At 39.5% G+C, this 18484-nt stretch overlaps 1 pseudogene; it reads left to right on the top strand.

Moving 5' to 3' along the window:
* LOC140932421 (helicase POLQ-like) overlaps positions 1 to 11636 on the top strand; it is a 30396-nt pseudogene extending 18760 nt beyond the window's left edge.
* Positions 11637 to 18484: the final 6848 nt, after the last annotated feature.

The raw sequence follows: 18484 nt of genomic DNA, 5'->3' as shown, positions 1-18484 counted from the left end.
TACGTAACGACACCCCAAATTGTCTGGTCTAAAGATGTGGAGCTTCGTTAGATGGTGTTTGTGGTTGTGTTAAAGGGTCGGAAATTATTTGCATCCACATTTATGTTGTAGAGCTCTAGGGGAACTGGATCTGTAACAATGTCTAAGCTCAATGTAGCTAGCAAATTATGTAAAAATTTCCTAGGAACTGAAACTCTTTACATTTTTTTAAAATGACATTTTGCCACTTGCTTTCTGACCTATAGCGTAGTAAACCACGGCATTTCTGAAGTTTGGTTATGTGGAAGAAATGTAAAATGGCGCTTACTCTTAAGTTAAAAACAAAACAAAGCAAAGCGAACCAAGCAAACAATGGTATCAACAACAACAACAACAACAACAACAACAACAACTATAAAACAGCCAACATTCACCAAGTGTCTTAAAAAATCTAGCGTACCAAATGCATGTCATTCTTCTTGTTCAACGGGCTGTCTTCTTCTTCTTCTTCTTCCTCTTCTGGGTATTCCTTCCCTCCGAGACTGTTCATCGCCGCATTGACGGTTTCCATTAAACCTCGACCTCGTTAAGTTCCTGCTTCTCTCTATCACATACAGAAAGAGAATTTGAAGAACACAGACTACAAGAGTAAACACAAGTATCAAGATACATGTGTCCATGATGGACTGCATTTTGTTCCAAAAAGCGCGAGTTTTGCACTGGGAACTCGTAAATTTGCAACTGGTTGCGGGGCTCGTTTGTTCCACTTATCAACCCAAGCCGGGGTCAATTTTTAATAGTTTGGTGGGGTAAGGAAAGGCTTATGAAAAAGGAAATGCTTTTCATTTTCAAATCATGAAATCATGAAAAAGAAATTCCATAGAACAACATCTTCAAGCCTCGGGGGGGCTTGTTCTTTCCCTAAATACCTGTACGAGTATGCGTCGCCAAATGAGCTCGTTAGTTTATTACTCACGATCTAGAACGGGTCTAACTTTCCTTATATTCAGCACGGTTCCTAGAACGGTGTAGTGTGCTGTAGAACGAGGTATTGAAAATTTGCCTGTTTCTAGGACGAGGTATCTTTCATCGAGGATCCAAAATTGGAGACCTGAGCAACATCTACCCACCCAGAACCCACTCGAGTTAACGCCCCCGGGCCTCAAGTCAACTCCCGATAAACCGTGTGTAGCTTTTGATCTCCTCATTTACCGGACCTTTGTAAGATTATCTTTTGAGGGATTACTTCTAGTACTACTTGGAGTATGGTAACATTTCCTCATGTTATCACGTTCACGGTTTGTATACTTGTTTATCGACCCTATGTGTTCCGATTCCAGGTCACGTGACACAGTACAGGTTTCTTTCAATTTTCACGCTATTCGAATGTACATGAACGCATAACCTCCCAAACGACAAAGGAAATAGTTACTCTAAATAAACAACAGTTTCTCTCAGATTTTATCCGAAAACGAATATTTTGTACTTCAGATTGGCCATCCGCCCACACCCCGAATCCGATGATAAAGGCCGCCGAAAACACAACATTTCGAGTGGACACGTTACATTATCCTGTCTCGCTGTTTCCACCTGGCTCCTCTTTTAGGCCTAATAGCACGTCTTATTTAAGTCAATTTTGCTTGTATAAAGTTAAATATTCAAGCGCATGCTTCAATTAACTCAGAAGACTACTTAGCACAATCAGCATGGTTAATTTCAGGGGAATCTAACGACTTTCTTCGGTAAACATGGTAAAATAAATGTTCGAAGGGGGAAATATTGCCTAGAAATTTCTGAAGCTCGAGAAAGGCTAGAAATTTCTGGATTACCATTCCATTCGTCCATGATATTCGCGGAATTTTTCTTCTAATTTACTAATGGATGTTGTGTTTTTCAGATTTTATTATCAAGATATTGTGATTAATATTGTAAAAAGCCTCCTTAAAATTTCGGTATTACTATTAAGACAAAACGTGCCCTAGAATATTCCGATGAAAGTACGTCTACTCCACGTCCGCGAACTCTTTTGACCGGACCGGCAACATGGTAACTGAAAGTTTTGGATGAGACGAAGGAGCCACCTAAATATCCCGGGACGACCAAGGTTGTCCTAAGACATCCGGACAGATAAATAGTTCTCATAGGGCAGCTACATATCAACCAAACAGGCTTCTAAAGCATAGAGAAAGCTAATTGAGACACTTGTGACGTATTTGGAAACATTTTGTCGTTGTGTACCCCTGTAATTTCTCTGCTGATCTCGAAAATCGGAGCAGTTAACAAGACAGCAAGTACGACCTTGGAGGTTTTGGTTAAGACTAGGACGAAAAAGTGCTCGGTGGGACTGGTTGGACAACTTTGTCTACTAGCAGTTTTTATGAGATGAGGAGAGGAAGTAGTTCGAATGATTCAAAGCTATTGTGGATAAACTGTAAAAACATCCGTTTTCGAACGGAAACGGATACATATGTGGCCGAACGAAAACGATTCAACAACACTATCTGTTACGAGAGTTTTTCTAAAATGGAGAAAAAAAAATCCTTGTCAAATAGAGTGGATTTGAGTAGTTGAGGCTTCACGTTTTTTTTAGGAGTGGACGAATGCATAATCATAAAATGATAGATGAATTAAAGTGTCGCTTTAGAACGTTGTATGACCCAGACAGGAAAACAAACAAACGAAAGTAAAATGTTGTTCTTGAGACAGGACAGCTTGAACTAAAATCTGGTAAGTTGAAGGCACCCTGAACTTTTGCTTCCTGTACACAAATTCAAACTTTTTCAATTAAATCAGGTCAAATGTTGTTTTGAAAACCCTAAAACTCGCTACAATTTCCACTTGATGCCGTGTGACCTAAATGTGCTCGTGGGAAATAATTTCTTGTTTTATTGTAGTGTTGCAAAACTAAAGCCCTCGGAGGGTTCCGGTTAGGCAACGCATTAGTTTTAAGATTCTACTATTTGTTTTTAAGGCCATCCATGGATTCGCGCCAACGTATTTAAGAGAACTTGTGTCAATTAAAAGATCAGGAAATTATAATTTAAGATCCTCGTCGGATGCTTTGTTGCTTGCTACGCCAACTTATAGAAGTAGGGTTACATTAGGAGAGAGATCATTCCAGGTCGCAGCTCCGGCACTTTAGAATGTAATACCGCGTGAGATTCGTTCTGTTACAGATCTAGGGATTTTCAAGTGCCATCCGAAAACGCACCTCTTTAGGGAAGCTTTTTATTAATTTTTATCACGATAATTACTAGTATCTTAACATGTGTTGTATATTTTAATTTTATCACAGTATATTTTAAATAATTATTAGTTAGATACCCCGTATTAAATTATTATAGATAGAAATCATGTATTACGCGCTTGATCATTTCATGGAAAGCGCGCAATATGAGAATTAAATTATTATTATTATTATTATTATTATTATTATTATTATTATTATTATTATTATTGCAATTCAACGGTATAGTGTCAGCTAAATAAAAGGTGTCCGCCTTAACAGGTTTCCTGAGAAGAACTTTTGGCGTCGAATGTTATTTGTTACTGAAACGGAGCCGATACTCCTGTATAGCCTGCAAGAGTTAACACTTTCCCCAACGTTTTTTACCCAACGATAAAGCGGCGTCAGCGATCCCGAAATGAGCGTAATCGATTTTACTGGCAGCAGATCTAAGGAAGGAGGATTAAGGGAGCGCTGGGTGGAAAAAGGAGACCCTCATAGTCGACCTGAGCAAGACATCCAACGGTACCTCCGCTACTGATATATTCTCCATTTCATGTTGTTCAGTCTACTTTAGGATGCGCCAGTTTCCGTGATTCTTAGAGCTTAAAAACTCCGGTTTGCCTTAGGCATACTAGAAACTGCCGCTTCCGCTTAATAGAAGTGTCAAGTTGATGCGATACGATTAATTTTGTACAGTAAACACGATAGACTTCAAACACGTGCGGGGAGGGGGTTGGGTGATAAGGGGAGGAGGATGGGGGCTGTTTACTCGATTTAACCTTATTTTGCATCCGTAAACCTTTTGAGGGGTTAAGTGATAAACGCATTTGTTTGTTAAATGAAAGAGGATTGCTGAAATGTGCTGGATTTTTTTTTATTGTGACTGTTGAGAGATGTAAAACATGTTTTAGCATAATCTATTAGTTTTGTTGTTCAAGTATCTGAAATGGTCGGCGGGCCCCTGCGGGCCCCGCCGTTTTAAGGGTCAAAATGCCACTTGAAGTTTACCTACGTGCATGAATCGTGACTCCATTCCGCGGCATCTTTAGTATTATAAATATACTCGCGCGGTCACGTTCGAATCGGCTTAGAAGACTTTCACTACACGATCAGCTTAGAATACTTTCTTTCTTTCCTTTTTTATTCGTCTTAAAAACTATGATATGTTTTTGTGATATATATATGTCATCGAAGCGGCCCTTAGGGCCTCCTTTTTGAATAGTTCCTTGGCTTCTTCCTTCTGCCCTTCAGGGGCGGATCTAGGGGGAGGGTGCAGGGGGTGCGCACCCCCCCCGCCACCCCTGAGATGACCTGCGGTTTTCTAATACAACTGGTATTCTGCAAAAAAAAAAACTATGTGGTTTATTGGTGTTGAAGTAGAGCAAGAGACGAGTGCACCCCCTCCTACAAAAAATCCTGGATCCGCCCCTGCCCTTGTTTGCGAAGAGTTAAACCTGTGCGAGATTCTTCACGATTCCTAATAAATCATACAAAAAACAGCGGACAAATAAAACTGAATTCATACGGACTAAAATGAATAGAAAACCTCCGCTAACTTGCTGTTGCCCTCAACATCAACAAGTTAGCGAGGGAGGATTCCACTTTTGCCTTGCGCTCAGCTTCTTCTGGAAAACCAGAATAGGTTGCACCAAGAGCCATAATAGGACCACATTATTTTCGATGAGAAGATCAGTATCCTTCATGCACACGTCAATGTACCTGGAAAAAAATCTGAGGTGAGAAGAGTACTGAAGAGAAGCTTACGTTCAAAATCAAGCACTTTAACCACATGTAAGAACGAAGTGTTGACACGTACCGCGTTGTTTCGATCCCTAAAATTATCTCTTCGACACAGAAAACAACAGTCTCGAGAAGCCAGCAGTAAACGTCGATTGCGGCCACTTTTCCGGAGAAAGATCTCAAATGAACATCGCATGTTATATCTTTTAAAAGCGGAAAAAGACCTGTAATGCCCATATCACACTATTTCTCCCGGTATTTTTATGGCGTAACGAGAGATGTGAACAGAGCGAAGGTCAGATGCAAATGAGCCGTTTTTGATTTTTTCCCCATGATGCCCTTCGGACCGTGTCCAACACCGCCTGTGCACGTGCCGACTGCGCTACCATCTTGTTGTAAAGCTTCTCATTTCATATTATCCACAACAACATACAGTTTCCGTTTCCTTTCGACTTATCCTTTCTCTCCTTGAGAATAGTTAGTATGCCCAGGGTGATTAATAAAAACCCGAATGGTTCAGGGTGAATGAATGGTGTTGTTTTTCGATCTGTATATTTTTAAAAAATCCTATGATGTGACCATTCAAATGAAACCTGGTTGGCAGCACTTTCACATGGTGCTCTTTGTTTAAAGCATTTTTACTAAATGAAATTTGGAAATTTTGTGTAATTTTTTTGTTAGGCACTCACGTCTAAGAGTGAATTAGAAGGGGTTAACACTCGCAACAACCGCGGCGCCGGTTTACACAAGTGCTACGCGGCTTTACAAATCCCTATGCTTGTCAACTTGCGGTTATCGTGACCTACCGTGAATCTATTAAAGCTGAGCTTGCAGACTAGCATTTCCGCCGCATGTGACATTACAATCAGAGTATTAAACACAGGTCACCAAATATTAGGTGACTTAAAATTTCAAATTCAGTCGTACTGAAGCAAAATCTGAGAACGCCATTGCACGCTCAGCATGCATTAGTACATGATTACACGCTGTAAGCTGCGTGCAATGAAACTTTGAGGGTTTTTTTAGCGGGATAGTGCACTCTTTTTCAGGTCAAGATTAAGGAAGTGCTAAAGCGACAGATAAGCTTATCTAATTGGGTATGAAAACTGTAATAGAATTGAGTCCGACTTTTGACACCTCGACCAAAAGTCGGACTCGTTTCAATCACTGACAACAGGAAACTGATAGATAAAACCTTTATTTGAACGTCAAATTATTTCGCCCAGATAAGACTAATTGGAGACTCTAAATAAACTATACTATTAAAATGCTAAAAACGAAACAAAGCGAGTAGACTTGCCGACAAGTCGAGTTTTCTGAGCGACGAAGTCGGGAAAACGGCGGATGACCCAGTGGTAAAACGGACTTCCTGAAAGTCTAGAAACTGGACCTGTTTGGATGTCTCTGTTGTGAACGTGCAGCCGCGTTTGTTTGATCTAGCCGCAGTTTTTTGCATGGTAACAAGAGGCTCGCCTATGACAGAGTGTTCTGAATAAGACAAGGGAATAATTCAGGGACTCAACACCTTATTTGTTTGTTTTTAATTTTTTCTGTTTTTTTTTTCTGTCATGTAGACTCGATTTCCCCCGTTTTCTCGATTTCTGGTCTTCCCTAGCTTGACTGGTAATCGAACCTACTGGAAGTGGTGTGAGAACTTACTGTGTATGAACCCAGCCATTTTTATAGGTTGGATCTGATTTGGATATGTGTCGTATCCTTGTAGAAGAGTAGTCGTGCACCAGTTCTGGAACTCACAGGTTTATTCCGTACACTGTAAACTGCTTACTGTACACTCCTGAACAATGTAGACTCCGAGAATCCAAAAAACCTGGTAACTTATTCTGCTCTATCTTGATGGTTTTAGTTTATAAACCTAGTAAAAACTAACGAAATAAAGTTCAGACGTTTCGGCGACATCATGACGCCAATATCATTAGTTTTTGCATGTATATACTTACAAAATAATGTCCTTTTTAGTTCCGAGTTTATTTACACTTCGTCGCGCTATTTTAGCGCCTTTAAGCCCAAATATTCACATATAAATTGTCCACACTGATCTCCATACATTTCTTTAAAGAATTAGTTGAGAGAGTTTCACTTTGATAACAGATCAAAGCATTTTCTCGTTAGTGATCATTTTATTAACTCTCATAACCATTCATCTTGGCAACATATGGATATTGTTAGGAGAAAGTTGATGTTGGTCACCCTTGGGGTTAACATGTCCACGCTGTAACGCTTTAACTTTAGGCGGAATGCAAAAAACGCTCATTCGAAACTTTTCAGAAATACAAGAGGTCATGACCGATGCAAGGGGTAGCACATTCCCTCCTGGAGGAGATCTCGTTTATGAAAACAAGAAGTAATAATCCCCTCATGACGATGAATGGTCATTTACGAGTATAACTACCAGTACTGACCTCGAACGAGGTTTTCATGTTCTTATATTTGTTACAGATTAGTCACCTGTTCTCAGGTCCTTTGGAGAGCTGTCGCAGCAGCTTGCTGCATGAAAATGGCAAAGGGTTACGGGTGTTGCTTCTTACTCTTGTTGGATTAAAGGTAGGCCTTATGCTCGTCAGTCAAGGATTTGAAATGTTATGTGAATATGGCTGGCTGCCCATTCTTCAGGTGTGGGGAAAATAGGCGAAGCCGGAAAAATGTGCGGAAAGTCGTCGGCAAGGAAAGTCAGTGCGCCATGTGCCTCATAACTCCACGTACACACTCTAAAACAAGGCGAACATCCCAGGCCTACTGAATTCACGAGTTAATGAATACGGAAGGGTAGGAAATAGGTTCTGCGGTTCACGTACTTGGTACTAACCAATGAACTGCATCTGCTTTATCTTGTGACGCCGCTGGACATCAGGGATTCAATTGAGCCCCAATGGATGACTTATTTTAAACAGGTACGGATCAGACAGAAATACGCAAAGAAATCAGCCGGAATGTGAAAATTACGCGTCGTGTAAAAAGGAATCCTTTAAACTTAATTTAAAAACCAGAATGTAGATGTTCCAACCAATGATTTGCTTGCGCCCTCATTGAACAATGAGGTCAATGACATCATCCTCTGTCTCTACCAATATTTGAAAGAGGAAACAAATTATCGCCTAGCCTGAATTTCAACCGATTACTTCGAGTCGTTATTACTCCCTCGAGGAGAAAGCGACTCGAAGCAATTGGATGATATTTAGGCTAATTGTCACCTGAAGTTTTTTTTTTGTTAAAAAAACTTTGACTTTAGTGGGAACGAGTTTGTCTCAGTGGGATGGTGGAATTTACGGTTAACGGTAAACATTTTGGCTTTTTACGGTCAACAGTCACTATTTCTTCCCGTTATATTAACAGACACCTGAACAAAATCAGATGGTTTTAAAATATTAAAATTAGGTTCCATATTAGTTGAAAAACCTTTTTAAGGACGGTAGTAAAGGTCTCAGGATTTTTTTGAGTGGAAAAAGAGGCAGAAATAGGGTCCATCGAACACGTGGCTACTTTTGTATCTTTGTAATGTCTTTTGTGATCATGATTGTCTCGTTCACGTCTTATATGATTTCATTACAGGTGTTGTCTTTGGGTGATTCAGAACAGCGAGTGGCTGAATTGGTTGGAGCCACAGAAAGCTTATTATCGAGAAGAGCTACAGGTCAACGGGTCAAGAAGGTACAAGACTAGTATTGCTCTTTTCTTCTCGAAAATTGCTTTCTTCTTTAGCCCCTCTAACTTGCCTAATCGTGTAGCATTCTACACAGACGTTTTTTGGGCGTGTCAAGCAATCGATGGAAAAGGATTTTGTGACGAGTCAAAAGAGAGTTTATCAAGGCGCTTGAATCTTATGTTGGTCTTTGTCATACAATCTTTTAACTTTGTCATGCTTTCTGTTTTAGTATTTTCTCTTGTCATTTAGGGAGATTGGTAGCTGGCAGGGGGTTACCAAGGGAACAAAATAACTGCCTTGGGGGCACTTAAGTAAAGAAACCAGTTATCGTGAGGTCATCGCTAAAATCCTGTCTTGCCGCTCTTTGTAGGACGACAGTGAAGAAGCTTCCGTCAAGAGGTTCTACTTAGCTCTCATCCTGTACAAACTGATGAAAGAGAACACCATCTGGGACGTTGCTAGTTTGTTTAACGTGACACGAGGATTTGTGCAGAATCTTTTAACTTCAGCCTCATCATTTGCTTCATGCATGGTGTATTTCACTCAGGTACGTCTAACCAGTATTAGTAGGATTAATCGCCCATTACGAGAATAAACCACAAACACCGGTATTTCAGTAAACTGACTAAATAATGGCCTCGTCTTGCAAACTTGCGAAAAAAGAAATAATTCAAGTCCAGCCTCACAAATTCGGTGTCTTGAATTTCGATAGTTTGAGCCCAATTCCTCCTACTTCACCTTTCAGTAAAGGAACTAAAATGGCAACTTCGCATGCTAAATGATCCTGTATGTTTAACAAAACATTAAGGCCGATGCGAACTCTACATCTACTGGACTCTTTATGCGGAATTATCGTTTTCCAAAGATTGAGAAATGGTATATCTTTGATTTTGCAAACAGAAAGTGGTGAAAGTTTGGTTAGTGGAAAATGCGAATAGAACGTTATATTTCCAGCTCTTTAGTGGGAGACTTTGTTTTTACAGTTACCGACGGGCTGAAAATTCCACGAATGCGAGTTTTAATTGAGTTTCCTAAAGCCATAACAGGTTATCACACTGCCCCGGCGGTCAGAGGTATAGGAGATTCAAACAGCCAATCAGAACTCGAAGTAAAACACGTGATCCGTGTTAAGCGCGGGAAAACGCGGGTGACTAAGTGACGTTTGGATTTGTTTTCAGTTCTGATTGGCTGAGAAAGTGGCAGGAGATTTTAAGCTAATCACAAACTGCATTAGTATACAAAACTAAACGAAATACTCATTCACGGACAGTCCTTTTGTCCCCAAAGATACAAGAATTCATACATTCCTTATCTGTATGATTCGGACAAATCCATAATTCGAACAGCTGAGTCTCTGTCCGTTTGGTTTCCATATTAATGAGGTTCAACCGTTTTTGAAAACTGTTCTACAATGATTAATGACAACAGGAACTGTATGGTTTATGACCTTGTGATGTCACTCTACAGGAGTTGCAGGAGTTTTGGGGAGTGAATTTACTACTTGAGGCCATGGTTAAGAAGTTATCCTACACTGCTACCTTGGAGCTTGTTCCGCTTATGGAGGTTCCTGGTGTCAAGCAGGTCAATAGAGATTTATTTCTTTCGCTTCCAAATAAAGGTCCTTTCCGTGAACTGTTTTTTTCTGGGAGGGTGACGCGGGGTCGGGTAAGGGGACTAGTAAAGCCGTATAGAAATGCATCTGCTTCTTTAGGTTCAACTAACAGGGGTCGTGACGGGTCAAGTTTGTCCAACAGTGGTGAAATCTGCAATCAAGTCTCCTGAATTAGTTCTTAGTTGCCCTAACATTTGAAGCACTTGATGCTAATTTTGCTTTTTTAGTACTCTTTTTGCATAGAAGAGTACTTGTTTTCAAGTCACTTGACGTAATAACGTAATATAAAATCTGTTTTTGTTACCACCACACAATATCCAAGTCGCTCAGTTATTTCAAAGCTGTTATATTATGCATTATTACATTTCGGGTTAAAAATATATTGTTGCATTTTTCGTCAAAAACTTGTTCCATTTTGCGTTAAAACGTTGGTACGTTGTGGGTCAAAAGTTGTTACATTTCGGGTTAATGTTACGTTTTGCACCAAAAGTTGTTACATCTTGTGTTATTGTTGCATTTTACGTCAATTGTTACATTCTGTTCTTACGGCTACCTGATTGATCAGTAGTGATGATTATATTTCCTTGTTCTCCGTAGGCTCGTGCACGGCAGTTATTCAAGGCAGGCTATAAAAGCCTTAACAGTCTGGCCTGGGCCGATGTTAATTCCCTTATGGCTGATATTGAGCACCTGTCAAGACGACAAGCCAATCAGATCGTCTCAGCTGCTAAGGTAAAACCGGTTGAAGTAGATGGATCTCTTGTTGTTGTTCGTGGTGTTGTGGTGTTGAGCGTACACACCTACACACTCTTTATATATTGCTTTTCTGAAAAATTTACAAGTTTTGCACACCGCAAATAGCAATGGCTAATCTAAAGCGGGACGTGCTCACGAAGCCAATTACAAGAGAGGAAGAAGAAAAAAAAATTTAAAGAGACATGTTACAGGATTTTTTTATGTGTGTAATTTCAGGAGAATCTATATGAGGCTAAGGTTAATTTAAGTTTGCTTGATTTTTCACACAAACAAGTGTGAGCCAGTTGTCCGTTAGCCTGCGTGGCAAGCGCCGGTTAATGTTTTTTGGTTAGGTTTTATATAGCGCAAAATTTCGTCCTTCACCCTGACAAATTTAACAAAACCGGCGCCTGTTACGCAGGCCAGTTGTCCGTTTGACGACAAAACAAAAACAACAGCGAAAGGGCAGGAAGAAAATGTTAATGTGAAAATAATCTTTAAGTTACCAGATTTCAAAAGCTAGAGGTGACTGACCTCGCTAATAAGAGAAAGTTTAGAACCGGGAAATGGCAGTAAAATGGTATTTATTTTGTTTTTAGATGCTCTTAGAAGAGAAAGCGGACGCTTTGCGGGAAGAAGCAGAAGAGATGACAACTGTTCCAGAGAAACCGAACACATAGGACAAGTGATTTTCATGCCTTTAGCCGAAGAAGTGAAAAGAAAAGAAAATAGTAGTTATATGTTTATTGCAGAAAATAATAATTATAAGTATATCAGGGTTTTAGAGCACAGAATCGCCTCTGATACGAACGGCTCTACATGTGTCGAATTGCTGAAAGAAAATGAATGCTTATCAAAGTTATTGTTTACTCAATTCACATAAAATTAACGCACATAAGATAAACTATTTTTCGAATTTGACTTTGTAATATGTATGAAACTATTATATGCTCTATTTATTTTTTCATATAAGACGCGGAATTATTTTTTTGTCAGGACAGGTGAAAGCTTTCACACCAACTTAGAATGTTTAGATTGAACAAAGGGGAAATCAGAGTGGATTTTAATACATAGTTATAATTCTGAGCTTGAATTCGTAGTGACATGGAGTTACGATTGAAATGACAAACATCAGTTAACTACTTCTATGAGGGGGGAGCAAGTTTTATTGAAGAGTATATCGAGAACAACAAAACCTAAGTTCAATCTGTGTTAAAGACATAAAACGATATTTACGAACCAGATTTTAACAAATACCAAAATCACTTTGCGAATGAGAAAATTAACAATCTATAAAGAATTATTTAAAACAGGCCAAACAGGGTTTGTCAAACATTGTACAGTTGTAAATACCATGCAGTTCCACAGCTTGAACTGGGATTTACAGTCAAGTGGAGAAGTGATAATTATGTTACCTTTGTCAAACATTTATTTAATCTCTCGCCCCATGTCAGGGAATCCAAGACAGTCCTCTATTCTGGATTCCACGCCGTGGATTCTAGTGCAGGTATTGGATTCTGGATGTTTGTCAGTGGAACTGGGATTCCGAATTCCAATCGTTAGTGGGATTCGCGGATTCCTTAACCCATTCGCTCCTGGAGATTTTGTCGAAAAACGCGTTTTGAAGCTAGTCGAGTGGTTTTCTGGTCACTGTCGTGCTATAAAGAGCTAAAACTTACCACAAACCGCTTTACAGGTCGTACACTTCGCGGCCTTCTGATCCAGATGCAAAATATCAGCTTGCGAAGTTCGAGCATGCGCAGAAAGCAAAATTTCGACAGTTTTTGGGTTTAAAAGTGACACAGCAGTCTTGACTTTTACTTTTCGCTTTCTCTCCTCCCCTCTTTTTTCGCTTTTTTGTCTCATTTTTTTTTCTTGCTGGGCATTTAGTAGGCTTCATTTTGGTGGGAATACTTTTTAGGAAAGCTTTTAGGATCTTAGGATTAAGTGAAAGGAAAGGTAGGTGGGCAATGGAACAAGATTTTCATGGAGATTTTCAGGTCAATGTTATATGGTTTTTTGCCTCTTTCTCCGGTTTCCTTGACTGAATTGTGCTCATTCTGGTATGGTTTGAAAGATCTCTTCACGCTGCATAAGTTAGCTGACAAAGTTGTCCTTGACCGTTAAAACTGATGACGTCACAAAGGGTAGAAAGGACGTGGATCCGCACGGGCGGTTACGGGCGGTTCAGGGGCGAATGGGTTAAGCCGTATTCCAAATTCCAAAACCAAGGATTCCAAATTTCACAGCAAAAATTTGCTAGATTCTGGAGTCCACAAAGACAATTTTCTAGTATTCCGGAATCCACATTCCCTTACATGTGGCGAAACCTCCATTTCCCCCGCCCCCTCCCACCAAGTAAAAACAGATCATTATCCGTTTCTAGGAAACTACCCACCCACCCCTTTGCCCAAAGTGAGAAGGAAGTGCTAATTTTGGCTTAGGGGAGGGGTGGGTGGGCAGTTTCCCAGAAACGTTTAATGATCTGGGGTCTTCTGAGACTTCGGATAATTCATTTGATTTACCTCTTATAATCATATTTAACAATTAATGAATGAGGCTGAGTATGGAAATCGAGGAGGTTATTATGGCCAAGGCGGTTAACACTTTCCGAGATCTCCATAATTCTTCATATGATACGAAAGCCGAATCCAGTAATTGTTTTATTATTCATTCAAAATAATTCCTAGTTTAAAAATGTAGCTAAAACATGCTTACCTCCATCGATCCATCGATGTTAAGTTCATCTTCGATAGTGTACGTTTGGGGTTGTTCAGCTCCGCAAATATTCTCCAAATAGCAGATGTCGCTCTTCGAGTTGTCTTCTTGCTATTCTTGACATGTTTTTAGCTATTTTTTCGCTTAATTCTTACTCGTAAAACGAGTGAAATGTCCGCCATTTTTGTTTTCACAACCGAAACAACTCAACGTTGTCCCCAGGTCTTCTCGGTTAACGGTGCATTAACCTGCAAGAAAGCGGCACTTTTGACGTCATCGGTTCGTAAATCGCAAAATTCTTCCAAATTTGGTCATCAGTAGCTGGCTATGGTAAATTATGCGTGTACTTTTAGCCAATCAGAATCGGGGAAAGATTTTGAATGAATAATAATAATTGATATAAACTGCGAAGTGCTTGTTTTGTTTGAATCATGAAGTTAATGAATTTATGCTAGATGTGAATACAGATGAAAGATTTGTTTTCGTTAAGTAAACGAACAAGCTAGCAAATTTCTTTTTGTTTTTCCGAATTGACATGTGAGGACCAGAAATTTTGTAAGTTATTTCTGTGTGAGATTAAGAAACCTATAGGAGAGATATGATTAAATAACTAATTGAGCAAGAATTTAATTACTAGCTGAGCCTAAACTGTGTTTAGCATTACAGAAATAAAGGCTAAATTCCCATCAGAAATCTGAAATATCGTTATTTGATGATGTCGACTTACAAATGAATGGTACACAAGAGTGTGCAATCATGTAAATCTCTTGGAGTAACAATAGATAAAAAATGGAGTTGGAAGCCATATATTAGTAATTTGTTGAAGAAGCTAGGTCATCGCCTGTCTATGCTCAACAAAATCTTTTGTATGCTTCATAATAAGACTCGATCGTTTACAAGAGTTTAAAATAGGTATGCGAAAAGAATTCTAGGTAGTAAGATCTCATCATCCGAAGCACTCAATTCCCTACAATGGATCCCTCTGGCTGGACGACGTGTTGCTCACCGATGCTCAGCGGTTCAAAATGCTATTAAAGGGGAAATACCAGAGCACCTAGAGACTTTGAAAATAACCCTAAGAGACTTGCATGGACATAACTCAAGAAACAGTTACTTACCTAGAATTCCAAACCCGAAAAAGGAAAGGGGAAAAAGAGCAACTTACTATAGGTACATTAGTGACTGGTCAACTCTTCCGAATTTTTTAAGGAAACCTATGCCTTGCAAAATTTTTAAACGGCACCTAAAAAAAATTTCAGGCTGTATATTTTGGTTTGTTTTTCTCACATATATAGAAGATTTTATTGCGTATTTACCATTGCTAAGTTTTATCCAGAATTTACTTTTGTTAGCGTATGAAAAATAACTTTCGAAGAGCTCCTGAATGTCTCTTCATTTTGAAAATTATTAGCACAGTACCAGCTAACTTGAGTCACTTTTTAAAGCCTTCTTGAATGGCTAAAGTGATAAAAGAATCGAATACCTAGCAGTTTCTACTTTGTAACTATATTTATTGTAGAAAGATTAATCATCACAACGTATTTGTCGGTTCACTTTGTTGCTGGCAAAACTAAACTGAAGAAAATTTTGTGGGGTTAATACAAGTACTGGAAATCCAGTAGTCTGGATCCTGGCCGTGAGAAAGAAGTATCAGAAACAAATATATAAAACAGGCATAACCAGAAAGAATTCTAACTGACCAGGGGCAAACCAGCTTGTTACCCAGTTTTCCACCCAGTCAACCCAGTTAAGGGTTTGAACTAAAGTTTTCAACTTGCGTGGTTAATGGTAAGTACCGTAATAATTTTTCAAGTCACGGCCAGGGGCATAAATGTCTTTGGCTTGTACGTTTCGTTTTCCTTAATATATAGAACTCGTTCAATTTTTAGTTATCTTGACCTCATGCTTGGTCAATAACACATACATGTATATCATGACCTCAAGCTTGGTCAATAACACACTGTACATGTATATCTTGACTTAATATTTTAGCTAACAGCGCTGCTCCGTTGGTACGATGTGCTGAAGACGCAAATTGTTGAGAAGCTGTTGCACAGCTTGTGCTGAGAACAAATCAAAGAGATTGAACTTTCACTTAGTGGCTTGCATAATTTAAGACTCAAACCTGCACGTTTAAGAGCCCAGTGGTATTTTTCGAATTGGTTTTTCGGCAGAAAAACTACTTCTAATGACTCTAATTTATCCCCGGCACTATCGCGCATTCATTTCATTGACGAAGTATATATGACGGAAATATCAGTAAACGTTTTGCTTGCCCTCTCAAAAAGAGGTTGTACTAAAAAAAATTATAAACAACGTTCTTCTTCAACAAGCTTTCCATCGTCCATTCTGTGATTGCAAAATCACTTTATACACGTTCCATTGGCTTTTTATTCCACTATCACTGCAAACGCTCACGTTTTTTTGTATGAGACTCTTGTAAAATCAACCAACTGGATAAATATCTCTAGATATTGTTGCCACTTGCTCTGCTGATCCTCCAAAAGCTGTCCTCTAAAACTAAAAGGCTCCTTCTTCATCCCCGGTGCTTCTTTCCTTTTGTTCCATGCAAAAACAAGACAATTACAATGAGATAAGTTTCAGAAATAATCTTACGTCCAAACGAACGCAAGGACACGCAACATTGATTGGCCTAAAGATGCATGCATGGCGCTGTTGGGAGGTGTCTGCGGCTGTCCAAACGGGTCCGAGATTGTTCGCACCCACATTTTTGTTGTAGAGGACTTTGGGAACGGGATCCATCCTTTTAGAGTACTAGTTAGCAAATTATGCCAAAATTATTTCCTTGGAACTGAAACAGAAAATAACATTTTGCCACGTGCTTTCTGACCTATACTAAACCACGGCACTTTTGAAATTTGGTTTAATGTGTGGAAGAAATTTAAAATGGCGCTTGGTCTTTTCAAACGAAATCTTTCACCAGTTTCAAACAAAAAAAAAGACCAAACCAAACAAGAAAAACGACAACACAAACCGAACCAACATTCACCAAGTGGGTATAGGTGTATAGACTCGTTGCCGATTAGCATACAAGTAAAATTTTAAATAGCAATACAGACATGGTGTTAACTGGAAATACTCTAAAAAAATTAGCATACCAAAAACATGTCGTCATTCTTCTTGTTCAACGGGCTGCCTTCTTCCTCTGGGTATTCGTTCCCTTTCAGATTGTTCATCGCCATCTTGACGGTTTCCATTTAACTTCGAGCTGGTTAAGTTTCTACTCAATCTTTCTATCACATACAGAAAGAGAATTTGAAAAACACAGACTGCAACAGTGCACACAACTATCAAGATACAGACGTCCATGATGGAGTGCATTTTGTTGCGAAACGCGCGTGTTCTGCACTGGGAAGTGAACTTAACTCGTAAATATGCAACTGGTATCTGCATGTGATCGTTTGTTCTTCCTATCAACCCAAGCGGCCCTTTTTTTTTTATAGTTTGGGGGGTAAGGAAAAGCTTAAGAAAAAGGAAATACTTATCATTGTTAAACTACCGCCAAAATCTATGATGAAAAAAAGAATTCCGTAGAATTTTATGTCGTCAAGTCAGGGGGCTGGCTCTCTCCAAAAATATCTTTTCGTGTATGCCCGGTCTCTGCTATGCGAGTTTGTTTGGTAGCCCGGCTTTCCTTATACTTAACACGGTTTATTTCAAACACACACAACAAGCATCAAATAAGTGGGCTCTGGCACTGCTCTTGAACGAGGTATTGAAAATATCTCTAGAACGAGATATCCTTGTACAGGGTCCTAATTGGGAGACCTGCGCGACACATTCCCACCCCTAAAGTACCCAAGTGAATCCCCCCCCCCCCCCCCCTCCTTCCCGGTATAAAATTAAGGCTAGGCAACCCATAATTATATGCATGGACCTTTGAAAGGTGATCTTTTGAGGGATTAGTTCTTGTACTGTTAGAAATATGATATGATAATATTTCCTGATGTTATCACGTTTTTGGTTTGTACTACATGTTTATCGACTCCCATGACTCTACTTTGTTTGTGTTCCTATTTCAGTCCACGTGATATCACTACCGCGGATAATGGGTTTCTTTCACCTTTCACACTATTTTTGGTTGTGTACGAACGCATAATCTACAAAAAGGCAAAGAAAAAATATTGCTCAAAACAATAGTGCAGTGACGGTAAAGAAATGTACAAAAAAGCGTGATGCACGTGCACGGTTGTTGTTTTGCTAATCTATTGCTCTTTTACCCCTCGTTGTCGTCGTCGTCGTCGTATCCCTATGTGACCGGTAGACGACGTTTTATGCGCCGCAGGTTTTAACCCATTTTTTTTAAATTTCTCCAAATTAACCCGAGTATGACATCCTATGGTGGCCTGCGTAGCTGACGGGATCGTTACCGCGAGCAATGTTTTGTCCGGAGTGCTGCAAAGCTGTGCGGAGAATGGAGAGGAGACGCTTTGAAATTTTCTCACGCATTTGACGCTAACGCTTCACGCGCCAAAACCGAAACTCCCACACGCCAAAAATAAATAAATAAATAAAAAATGATAGTAATAATAATAATAATAATAATAACTCCGCTACTGATATATTCTCCATTTCATGTTGTTTAGTCTTCATCAGCATGCGCCAGTTTCCGTGATTCTTGGAAACTAAGAACTTAATAGCTGGCCTTGAATACTAAAACTTCCGCTTCAGTTTAATAGAAGTGTCGGTTAATTTTATACAGTAAACACGATAGAGACAAAAATGCAGTTCAAACGCACGGAAGGGGGGGGGGGGGGGGGAGGGGGAGATTGTGTAGACTGTTGGCTGC

Source organism: Porites lutea, chromosome 3 (genome assembly GCF_958299795.1).
Source record: "Porites lutea chromosome 3, jaPorLute2.1, whole genome shotgun sequence".
Classification (NCBI taxonomy): domain Eukaryota; kingdom Metazoa; phylum Cnidaria; class Anthozoa; order Scleractinia; family Poritidae; genus Porites; species Porites lutea.
The sequence above is the reverse complement of the archived record's forward strand: the minus strand, read 5'-3'. Positions and strand labels throughout refer to the sequence as shown.